Raw genomic sequence first — 12,694 nt, 5'->3', positions numbered from 1 at the left:
TTCCACCAAAATACGATGACTGTTGGCTTAGGGTTTCTTCCTAATAAAATAATAAGGAAAACTCCTCACAAAAACACTTTTCAGGCAAAAAATTCGAAATATTTGAGTAAATCAAAAATATTGCGGATTACGCTTTAAATGAATGAGATATATTGATATAGTGCCTGAGTTAATGTAGATGATGAGCAGGCATCTAGCGTTTACTGAATATCAAGGGGTTTATGTGTAAATCAGGAGGATACAGAATCGGCAGTTTGAGCATATTTCACAACAGTTTGAAGAAACTATCTCCTTTTCTTACCCATATTCTAACTCTAAAAAGTACGTTAACTCATATCATAATGAAATATCTTAAAATTTGTATAAAAATTATCGCTATTACTTCCGCATATAATCCGACTAGAGAATTGCAATGAAAAAGAAGAACAAAACCGTATAAAACAAATTTCTTTAAATACTCCAACAAACGTTTACCGCTAAGTACATATAAGTTGAGTTGAATACATGCTCTTGAACTTTTAAAAAACTTGAAAGTAGTTTGTGTTTTCTCCGCATACAATTTCTACTCTCCTTTGTTTTCGGCATACTACTTACGCGTACATATCACTTGGCCGGTTTACCGACCGAGCATGGCAAGACGGCATAGCTGAAATACTCTAAGCTGCGGCAACCAACCGAAATGAAATGAACTTAATTAATTAGCCAAACTCTCCGGAGAAGTTCGGTGCTGAACTCGGCCACAATCTGATTTCTTTTGAGTTTATGTCATTCCACTGAGCACTGCCAACACACACATATACACACACTCCCGCCAACAACTTCGTCCAGGCAGCTGCGGCTCGTTTGCCGGCATTAGTTCGCCGACCAGGTTTTTCACTCGCAGCACTTGAATCATTCGCTTGCCGTCAAGCCACCATATGCCCGCCAACTAACCCACCATTTCACTTTTTTTTTTTTCTTTGAGATTTTCGAATATTTCTGTCGTTAAGAACGACTCTTAGTTATTCGTGTGTACACACCGACGTGTATATGTAGCATACGATGTACGAACATTCGCACGGTTTGAAATGTTCATGGGTCACTGGTGGGCCAAGTGTGTGCAACCTTTTTTGTTTTTGTGCTGCCTTTGCTACCGGTAAAGCTCAACTTGCCATCAGTTGGCTGCTTTCAACCGCAATGCGATTGCGGTGGCGTTCTTTTCTTGTCATATTTCATGACATCAGGAGTTAATGGTTCGAAATGGGATAGAAGTGGGATTAGCGCAACTATTGGGTATGAGAACTACGGAAAATTTTACAGACTATTTTATACAAACTGTTAGCATATGCTTTCGCTAATCAGCTTATGAAGAGAGCCGCTACTGTAACAATGCTGAGGTAAGCAGGAAACTCAAAGAGTAAGAATATTTAATTGTGAGTTTCCTGCTTTGATTTAATTGTTTAGTGTTGGTGGGAATTTTTTTTTATATATTCTTTTTTGTAAATATAACAACGGTGATATAAAACGGCAGGAAGAAATATTAACTTCGATTTTACTGAAGCAATAATATCATTCACAAATACAAAAGGTTTCTTACAAGAACTTGAAGAAGTGGTTCGATATCGGCGGTTCGGACAACTGGGAGAAATGGGCGTGTGCGAAAGTTTTTCAAAAACGTAGGGAATTTCACCAGGTCTTCAAATATCATACCCACCAGTTCGGCGGAATATTTGAAGTGTGTTAAGATTGTGTTAGGATTGGTAAGTTTTAAGGACAGAAAAATAAGATAAGCCATTTTTAACCCTCTCTATCGTCTTCCCAATCTCAGGTCTTCTTTACAGGCGTAGAAACCGCTTATGCGATTATTCATAGCAGAGTTAACATTAGCGCGTCAGTCGTTTCTTCTTTTCACAAGGTGGCGCCAACTGGAGATTCCAAGCAAAGCCAGATTCTTCTCCACCTTTCCAACATTGTGGAGGTCCTCTGCTTGGCCCAGCTGGTACTGAGTGGAATACTTTCAGAGCTGGAGTGTTTTCGTACATCCGGACAACATGACCTAGCCAGCGACCGCTGTATTTTAGTTCGCTGAACTATGTCAATGTCGTCGCTGAACTATGTCAACCATCTTTCCCAGAACCTTTCTCTTGAAAAGTGTCAACGTCGACTCATCAATTTTAGTCATGGTCCAAGCCTCTGCACCATATAACTGGACGGCAATTATGAGTGACTTATAGAGTTTGGTTTTTGTTTGTCGAGAGAGAACTTTGCTTAACAGTCCGAAGTAGCAACTGTTGGAAGAGTTAATCTGCGCTGAATTTCCAAGCTGACATTGTTGTTGGTGTTTATACTGCTTCCTAAGTAGGCAAAATTATCTAAAACCTCGAAATTGTGACTGTCAACAGTGTCGTGAGTGCCTAGTTGCCAGTGCGACGAATGTTTGTCTGACGATAGGAGATATTTCGTCTTGCCCTCGTTCACCACAGGACACATTCTGGAGAAAGCAGAACTAACGGCGCGGTTGTTAAAGCCAATCATGTCAATATCATCAGCTTACGCCAGCAGCTAAACACTCTTATAATGCACCTTCTTGATTTAGTTCTGTAGCTCGTATTATATTATATTTTCCAGAATAAGGTTGAAGAAGTCACACGAAAGAGAGTCACCTTGTCTGAAACCCCGTTTTGTATCGACAATATTGTTCTATGTCAGTTTACATAGCCGTGTTAGTTTTGCGATACCAAATTCAGACATCGCGGCATAAAGGCAGCTCCTCTTCGTGCTGTCAAAGATGGCTTTGAAATCGACGAAGAGGTGGTATGTGTCTCTTTCTTTTCACGGGTATTTTTCAAGATTTGGCGCATGGTGAATATCTGTTTGGTTGTTGATTTGGTAGGTCTAAAGCCACACTGATAAGGTTCAATCAGTTTGTTGACGGTGGGCTTTAATCTTTCACATAATACGCTCGATAGTTCCCTATACGTGGTGTGGGGAAGGCTTATCCCACGGTAGTTGGCTTGTGGGGTCTCCCTTTTTATGGATTGGGTATAGCACACTTAAATTCCAAACGTGTGGCATACTTTCATACGACCATATTTTACAGTGAAGCTGCGGCATGCTCCTTAACAGTTCTTCGCCGCCGTGTTTGATTAGCTCGGCCGGCAAACCTTAGGCCTCAAACTCACATCACCGGCAAATTATTTATCCTTCTCGTTTTGATATTTTATCTTGCTTTTCCGATGAGTTTCAACCTACTTTAACTTTTTTCCTTTTTTACCATATTCAAACGACCCACCAGCAAAACTTTCCACATCTACATGAATGGATCAAAAGTGAAGTAAGCGTCGGTATCTATTGCGCGGATCTAGATCTCAGGCGACACTTCAAGCTGCTGGAATACTCCAGCATACGCCAGTGCAGTATCTTCTTGGAAGAAGTCTTTGCGGCCAGGAAAACTGCCGAGGTAGCTAATTTGCCCAAAAAACGGCATTTAGAAGAACACTATATATGTACTTTGATATACCAAGAGAGAATTAAGGCAATAATCTCATAATTAAAGTATTAATCTGACATCTTCAGTAAATATCCAATAAAGCAGGAAAGCAGTAGATGCAGTTAGTGTCAGAAAGCGGCTGAATATATAAGGGGTTCCAGGCCACAAGAGCGTTTTGAGAAGCGAAATTGCCGCTGAGATTGCCAAAAATGCCATCCACGTGGCTACCGAACTAATTCAGGAAAAGCGGAGGTCGTCAAATATTAAACCCTTTGGAAATTTCGAAAGGATAACTTACAAATCAGGTTAAAATGGGATGCCTTAGGGCCATGCATGATCTCCAAAAACTCTTATTCAAGGAAACGGAAGGAAAACAAGCATGCTTTCTCCTCACATGGTCACGAAAATAATGCTTGACGGCTTGGCGTAGCTACAGATCGCAACTTACTAGCATTACATGCGAGAGATTAGTAACGATGATACTTGCCGAAAGTGCATCGAATGGAGCATGAGACAGACGATGTTACACGCACTCAGCTTCTGTTCAGCCTTATCTAACACTCAGCGTCGATCTCTATGAGCCGCGCAGTTCAAGAAACTGAATGAAGTATCACAATTCAAGTTTATATTAAACTTCGGAAAAGTCTTCTTTTATTTTGCTTCAAACACGATAAAATGTTTTTGATTTTCTTTTGAAAATATTCAAACAGAATTACATTTTTGTTCATAAAATTTCTTCATATTTGACAGTTTCAAATTAAGCTCTGACTATAAACTTCCATTTAATATTTCATTATCAATCAGTTTTATTCAAACAATTTACGCATATTTGAATAAGAACTGTCCTACATTCCAATCTACTGCTTAATTTGCTTGTATGTGTTTTCAATTTACAAACACACAAATTAAAGTTCTGTCTCTCTTCGTGTGCAATTGCGTTTCTTGCGCAAATTCATAAAATTAAATTTGTGTTATTAAATGATTAATTCAATCACACAATTATGAAGTTTAGCTTTAAAGGCGAAAACTATCCAAAGCACTGCACACTCGACACAATGGTATTGCTTACGAGCTCATACCAATACACTCGCATATACATATTTTATATGTGCATTATGTGTAAGTTATACGCAGCGCATATATGTGTATATAAATGGATGCGTTTGTGTATGCGTATGTGTGTGTGCGATTACAATTTGCAAGCGCACGGATGCATTCATGTGGCAAGTGGCAAGTGGCAAAAGTTTGCATTTGGTTATTATGCGGCTGAGGGCGCAACAATGAAGCAATAAAAACTTTTTGTTACAACTCAAATTTCAAGCCGTAATTCGCAGAGACAATTGCGCCAAGAACTGTCTACGAAAGCGCACATTTACACGCACACACACGCGCATAAGTACTGAGCGTTTTGGTGACTTCACAAGCATTTTTGCTTTACTAAATCAAGAAAAGACGAATTTCTCGCCAACTCTCCGCTGAGTTGAATTAATCCTTTGGCGGAAGGAAACTGTTAGTTACAACAAAAAAGTATTTTCTTATATTTTTATTTGTTTTTGCATTTTACAACAGGTTTTGTGCAGCCAAGTAGAAAGAGTTCTAGCACTTAATTGGTGAAATTAAGTTTGAAAAGCATCAAAAAGATTAGATTGTAAGCATTTTTGAATAAAGCAGAGTTTTTGTCATCGCAAATATTAAGATGTATTCATATACACATATATCTGGCGCACATACAATTTTTTGTTAGTTTGTAGAAATCAAGTTTGTTGAATAAAAGTGTAAATGTGATATATAGTACTTTGACAAATTTACCTAATTGTATATATTATATTTTGATCGTTCTTGCTTCGGCAGGATATATACTAAAATTGGAACGATAAAGGAAATATAAGCATGATCCTGCGCAAAGGTGACACTCAAAAACTTTATTCGTTCCACATTTTTTCAAATAAAGTAAAATCGAAACTTACCGCAACCCACCACAATGTTTTGAAGTTACCTTGATAGATTGATTTGCCATTAGAATATAAGAATTTGATTTTACTATCAGCGTGATGTCAGTAAAACCAGCTTAATCAGACAAAATTTCTCACCCTTTACTAGAAAACCTTCCGCACCCCTTGAAAAGCACTTATAATCACATAATAACTTTATACAATAATATATTATAAAACGGCAAACTACCTCAAGACAGGAAACAACTTTAATTATCCCTATCCCTACACCTAACAAATCAAATACCTCAATCGCTGACTTCAGATCAATTTCTTTGATTCCCGGTATGGCAAAAGTTCTGGAGTTGTGGAAAAATCGTTTCAAATGGAATAACGTGGTATGCCAAACAATCGAAATTAATGAGTCGGAATCAGTTCGCTTTTCAAAGTAGTATTGATATCATTGACCCCCTACTTTACTTTAAGCACTGAGTCTTTTCTGCGAAAGTCACTTATCCGTTCTCAGTGTAGACTTTGGGAAAGCTTTTGATGATAATCGGGGCCTAAACTTTCCCTTAAAAATCCTTAAAAATACTTGATCTCGTTTTTTATAAAGAACTAACATTTACAGAACATTGTAAATATGTTAAATTAAGCTTACGAACTAGATTAAATATTCTTAAGTTTCTTTTCACACTGTCAAATACACATCCCCATACTTGTAAATATTGTAAAAGCCCTGCTGTTATCAGAAATAGATTTTGGACTCGCAATTTATGGACTATGTGCTAAAATGCACCTCAATATCATTGAAAGCCCTTATCACCCGCAGTTGCCATCTCACCAATCAAAGTGTTACTAACTGAAGCAAGTCTTCTAACATTCATCATTCATACCAAAGCTTCTACAGTGTAAAAATTCGATCTTCTTTAATCTATTGAAAACAAATTGTAGAATCAACAAAACATCTACAAACATCAAATGCTTGCATATTATCAATCAGCTTCATATGACTACTCATAAAAGTGAACACTCATCCGCACTGGCTGACACTGAAATCGTCTATAATAAGTACGCTTTTCAATTGAGAAAAATAAAAAATAAAAACACCTACGCAGAGCAATATATCCAGCTATTGAATGACGCAATAGAAAAGTAACAACCGGAGTAAAAATTAATATAAATAAACCAACGGATCCAAATCGGTTACCCACACTTGGCTTGTGGTAACAAACGACCAAGATATCATCATAACTGTCGGAATTGTACCAACGCACTGCCTGATTTACAGCTGAGGCGGCTGCGATATATGAAGCGATTCTATTTGTCGCACAAACAGGAAAAGCTAATCATATATAGCGGTAGCGCCAATAAAACCATTTTGAATGAGACAAATAACACAGTGCTGTTCAACAATATAAAAGAAATTTTATATCAACACAAAAACAGAATTAAGATTATGTGGATTACTGGGATTATTGGAGGAAACAAAATTGCTTGCAAAATGATGAAAAAGAACCATTACTTTCATTGGATAATTTTTCATTGAAAGCCATTCGCAACATTATAAGAGCCGAAGGCCTCAGTGGCAATCTGAGTACCAAAGTACTTATGAAAATATCTAATCACACACCAATATGATCCATAAAGAGTATAAGGTTACTGGACAAGATTGTTATAATAAGTCTAGTAGAAAAATGTGTAACTCACGTTCCATAAGTGCGATCGAAATATACTATATGATATTAGAAATATAAGATTTCCTGCTTAAAGGCTTCGAAAATTTTTTGATTTCAAGCAAGACACCAGTGATAAATTCTTCAATAAAAGCGAAAACGCAAGCCACTGAAAATGTGAGTAGTATTTATGGTCCATTTACTGTAGCAACCAATCATACAGTTTTCGTTTCGCCTACTCTCCTCTCATACACTCAAAAGTGCACTACACTCTGGAAAGCTATTTCTGGAAAATATTGCTAAAATAATGAAAATCCTCAAATCTGACCGCCGATTGCCCAGGAGTTAAAAATTTCACAATGAACCGATTTTTCATCTGCGAATCGCTGAATGCTAAATGTAACTATGCGAAAATTTCATATTCAGTCATATTAGTAAACAGGAAATACATTTAAGTTCCACGAAATGCCATTGTAGTTTAAAAATGACTAATTCGTTCAGATTTTGAACCAAAACTATGAATGGGTTATATTTTTTAAATAAAATAATGAAGTCAATGAGAATTGATATCGCTGAAATCCCGGTAAGTAATTCCCAATTTCAATACTATTTTCGAGTAAAATATTATTTAGCTTTAAACAGTAAAAACAATAAATGTAAGAATTTATTCAGGCACAGGATGGTACAGCACTCGCACTTAAGATAGAATCTGTTTAAATATGGAGATACGGAGTGAGGCCCCTGCTCTTGCTCGACTCATTGAAAATACAGCAAAGTATCTGAATTTGATTTTTATTTACTATATATGTATATACAGATAGATAAGAGGCTTGATATCACAAAAATGCCATTAAGATTGCAGCAAAAAAACCATCACATTAGAAGTAGACTCTGAAATGGGGGAAATTTCCTCTAGCCACTTGTAGTTATTCCATCAAAAGACATGTTGTAGATATAGCTAAACCTCGGTGAACTCAGTTCCTAACTGGATCAACAATTAGACAAATGACATAAGAACTCTAATAGGAGTATAAGTAAGTCACTGTCTAATCGGCAGACATGCCAGCTGACTGAGAACACCATACAATGACTATTGTCGAAGCTGTCATGAGGTAGAAGAAAATTATCTTTATGTCTAGGCCTTTTATGCGAATGCAAGGCTTATGGGAAATCAACCGAAACTATTGGCCGAGAGTTTCTTACCAATGTTTGTATGGGTGAACTTCATAAGAAGCACAGGGGGCTGAGAGAACGTAATAGAAACTTTTCGCATGCATGAACTTCATCACACGGTGTAACAAAGAGGACATAATAGAGTAAGGGGATTTTAGTTTCGGTGGTTTCATAAAGAAACATTGATGAGTGATTAATTTTTGTTTTAAATGTTCAATATTTACATACCGACATAGAGATTATGCGCCATCAATTCAATGGCTCGATTTCATCCGCAACTTTCAGCATTTCGTATTATATTCATCGAGAGGTGAACGGATGACTCAAATATAATGGGTTTATACGATATTAGTAAGGAACCCAACTGTTAACGCAACTGTCTTGTGTTTTTGGTAAAATACTGCATTCAGGCACATTCCTTTTAAATGTTCCTCTAATGGTGTACAAATGCTTTCAGCAGTAAGTCATCAGCTGTTCTATCAGATATTGATTTCCGGGAAAAATTACAGCAAATGATTTTACTTTTGCTGATAAACGAATTAATTAAGTTCAAGACTTAAAAATATCTGCATAAACACATTGGCTCTGGTAGTATGATCATTAGCGATTAGTTTAATGAAATTTTCAAACTCTCACTCACCCACCGCACCTTCCTCAGCAAAAGTATATGCACCTTTGATGCCCAACATCAATGATATTTTGCATGTTTTTTTTTTTTTTTTGCCAATTATTTGTATTTCGATTTGTATGCATGTATGTTTGTACCGTAATGCTGAATTTTCATTTATTCCCATCTCCGCTGCTTTTGTTGGCAACACGCTATTAATTTAACTTCCACCTCGACATTTGTGCTCCCATGGCTGCAACAAATGTCTTTCAATGTGCCACTATTTCTCAACAGTTCCATTCATTGCGCCCTTCTGACACCAGATGGACTTGCTGAGGAGACATTGTTTGTGACAAACACATAAACACGCCTCAGCATCAACATCAACAGTGCCCATATACCTTACGGCTTCGGTTCAATTTACTATTCCACTCCATTACCATTGCTTTCATTTGCTTTTCAAGCTATGACTGTCAGTCATACTGTTGTTGGCTATGGTCCGCCTTTACCAGTGCTCGATGCCTGGAGCACGTTGCCCGTTGCCCGACCGCCTGCCAAGTTATTCATCAGTTCTGCTCGTTTGTGCTAGATGAAAATATTGTATTTTCAATTTGTGATCTTTATCAGCAGGTGTTGTGCACCGTCGTCGCCATATCCGACCTCTATAGTATTTATGCCATTGGAAGGACAAAGCAATGTCGACTGCTGTGTTGATTTAATTAAATTACTAGGCGAAAAAGAATCGAACAATTGGTGGTGTTTACACCTATGTATGTACCTACATCAACAAAACTATTTGTTTGTTTGTTTGTTGGAGTGTACATAGGTTCACATTTACAAGTGTACATAACGGTATATACTTATATATGCTTGAAAGTACAGGCAGTTTTAATAAAGCTTATATAAATGGTTTTCCTATTGCATAATTAAGTACCCCCCATAGGGTTTTCATAATTGAATATGAGTTGTAGCCTTATTTACATAAATAAATATATATTTAATTATTATTTGTGTAAATAATATGTAATATATATTTAATATATATATTTAATATATTTATTTCCATAGGAGTTTGTCGAATTATTTTATGTGATTTGACTCCAACGATACTCTCTGTCTCTTATACACATCTAGATGTGTATAAGAGACAGGTGTTATGTCAAGATCTCTTTGTTAATTTATAATATATTTGTTTAAATACAGAACCCTCATAAGTTATAAAGCACAGGATACAGTCTCCATTTGTACATCTTTGCGAGATATGTTGACCCAGCCGTGTCTGCCAACCTAACTCTTCGTCTATATCCGCGGAATAGTCCGCCATTTTATGATATATCGATTTAAAATTTCGAACACGTTCACATAATCGCTCAAATCGAACAATTAAAACACATAGCTGTCATACAAACTCATCGTACAAAAATAAGGTCTTGTGGGAAACGATATCTTCACAAAATTTTGCACAGAGCATTGTCGAAGAAAACATTATTCAGACGGAAACAGTATAGCTTACATTGATGAGAAATAATGGAATAAAGCTTCACGATCTTGTTTCCCAAATCGTTGATTGAAGATGCGCGAACTAGCTGTGGCAATATTTAAATCCCTGCAAGAAATATTAACAGGTGAATGCAATCTCAAGATTACTTCATGGCAGTGTTTGCTGAAATTTCTGTACCGTTTTGAGATTGTCGTTCCTAAAAGTGGACTCAGCCGCTTTGCTGTTCTTCAGGCGGGTAACTGCTATTCGAACCTCTTAACATTCGGGCAATGGAACATCAATTCCATCGTTATTTTATGAATCGGGTTCGCCATCTCCAAATTTTACACATGCACTGTCGTTCAGCAAGTTGGAGAAGTTTTTCCTTCATAACTTATGTGTGCTCTGAACATCACCTACTAGAACAACACTTTGGAACATACAAGAGTATGCTCCGGTCTTGAAAGCTTCTGTTAGTCTCCGTATCCATGTTCTCATGCTGCTGCTAAATTAAATTATTGAGCAGATTTAAAGCTGAATTGCGGAAAAGACGGCTATAATCCAAATTGAAGAAGAAACAATTGTTCTTTCATTTTGACGAACTAAAACCTTTGTTCTTACCACGTCCAAATTATTCAAAAAAGCTAAAGAATTGCGGCTCATCTTCGAAGCCCAATCTCGAGCAGACTTTTTCGCCGGGAAAAATTTTAAGAATAAGAAAGTTATGATCGCCACTAATGCTCACTTTGAAGATCTCCAGTAAATATATTTTTTAAACAGGTTAAAGAAGTTGGAGTCAAGTATATGAAACTAAAAAACTATCTTGGGAAATAAGTACCCACTTATGGGCGAATTTATAATACCGGTAATACTCAAAACTCGATAATAAATTACTAAGCGTAAAGAAAGCCTCAACTAAAGCGCCACCTAACTTAAACACAAAAAATGAACTCTTCGAAATTATTAACTCCAACCAGAAGTATCTTCACAGCTACTTATAAATCCGTTAGCAAACCACAACTTTTGCTCATTTATTATTGCATACTTTATCGCGGTCGTTCAGCAAACTCGCACAGATGTGGGCGCTCATAACTTTAATAATAATAGACTAGCTTGTTCCGAAGCGTGTCTATTCGTGTAAGTATCGTGTCGGTTGCCGCAACCCACGCAATACAGCGCCACTGAGTATATTACGACACTTGAATTCCCCCAAGTAATACTGCAGTTACTATTGCGGTGCGTAGTCAATATTAAAAATATTTGCCAGCAGGAATAACTGTAACTCATCTGCAGTCCACCCCCACCAAGACACAGGTGATTTTGACGAATAACTACACAATTGCAACGAGTTAGCACAGCTGCTGTACTAAGCGAGCGTATACTCCCTATATACTATATGTATAGCTAGTCGTGTTGCTTCACGCGCTGGCGAAGTTTTCGCTGTGGGTGGCAAAAAATGGTATCATATTGTTTATAGATTTCCGGCGGACAGGTGACATTGATTGATCAATACTTTGTCATTTAGGAATTTGTCATCTCTTTCGAATGTCATCTGTCAATTTTGATTTAGCGTAGAACGGGTTTTGGTGGGCGGGCTCAACATCGATGAAGTTGTTGTGTTGTTGCTATGTTTTTGTAATATATTATTGTTGTTGTTGTGTTTTGTTGTTACACCTTTGCGTTGTTAGCTGATTGGTTGCGCATATTAGCTGTTGTTGTAAATAACTTGCTGCTATATTTGTTGGTATTGTTGGTTGATGAAAGTGCTTTAGACAAGCTGCGCTTCATGCGCATACGCAAACACATATACATGCATTTAATGGTGTATGAAGCACTCGCACTTCCTGTAGTCCAAATTGATTTCTGGCACAGAAAGAGTGATGTGCGCTCATAACTCATACGAATTTTTACTTTCGGTTTCCAACTCCTTAAAGTCAGCACTTATATTTCTGCGTAAATCTATGTACATATATATGTATGTATGTATATTATTGACACATTTATCTCATAAATAACGATGAGTTCCGACGTGGAAAATTTTATTGGATGGAGGTGTAGGATTATTATATATTTACTGGAATAATTTCAATTTGCAAGCTCACAGGCAATATTTTTTTTTTTACTTACTTAGTGGGATTTTATCATTCTTCACAATGATAAATGCGTTAAAAGTTCAGTTGAGTGAGCGACCTATACGTCTATACCATAAATTTTTATTAATGTACAGTCACTTTCTTCAAAGTTCTATAATTTTATTATGCAGTATTTTTATGAACTCTTACTCCTCACTGATATTTTACTATCATTAAACATTCCTAGGACCATAATGAAGAAACTAGATTTTGAGTGAAGGAATCT

The sequence above is a fragment of the Bactrocera latifrons genome, unplaced genomic scaffold (genome assembly GCF_001853355.1).
Source record: "Bactrocera latifrons isolate USDA-ARS-PBARC rearing strain unplaced genomic scaffold, ASM185335v1 scaffold_92, whole genome shotgun sequence".
Lineage (NCBI taxonomy): Eukaryota > Metazoa > Arthropoda > Insecta > Diptera > Tephritidae > Bactrocera > Bactrocera latifrons.
This window is presented reverse-complemented; position numbering follows the sequence as displayed.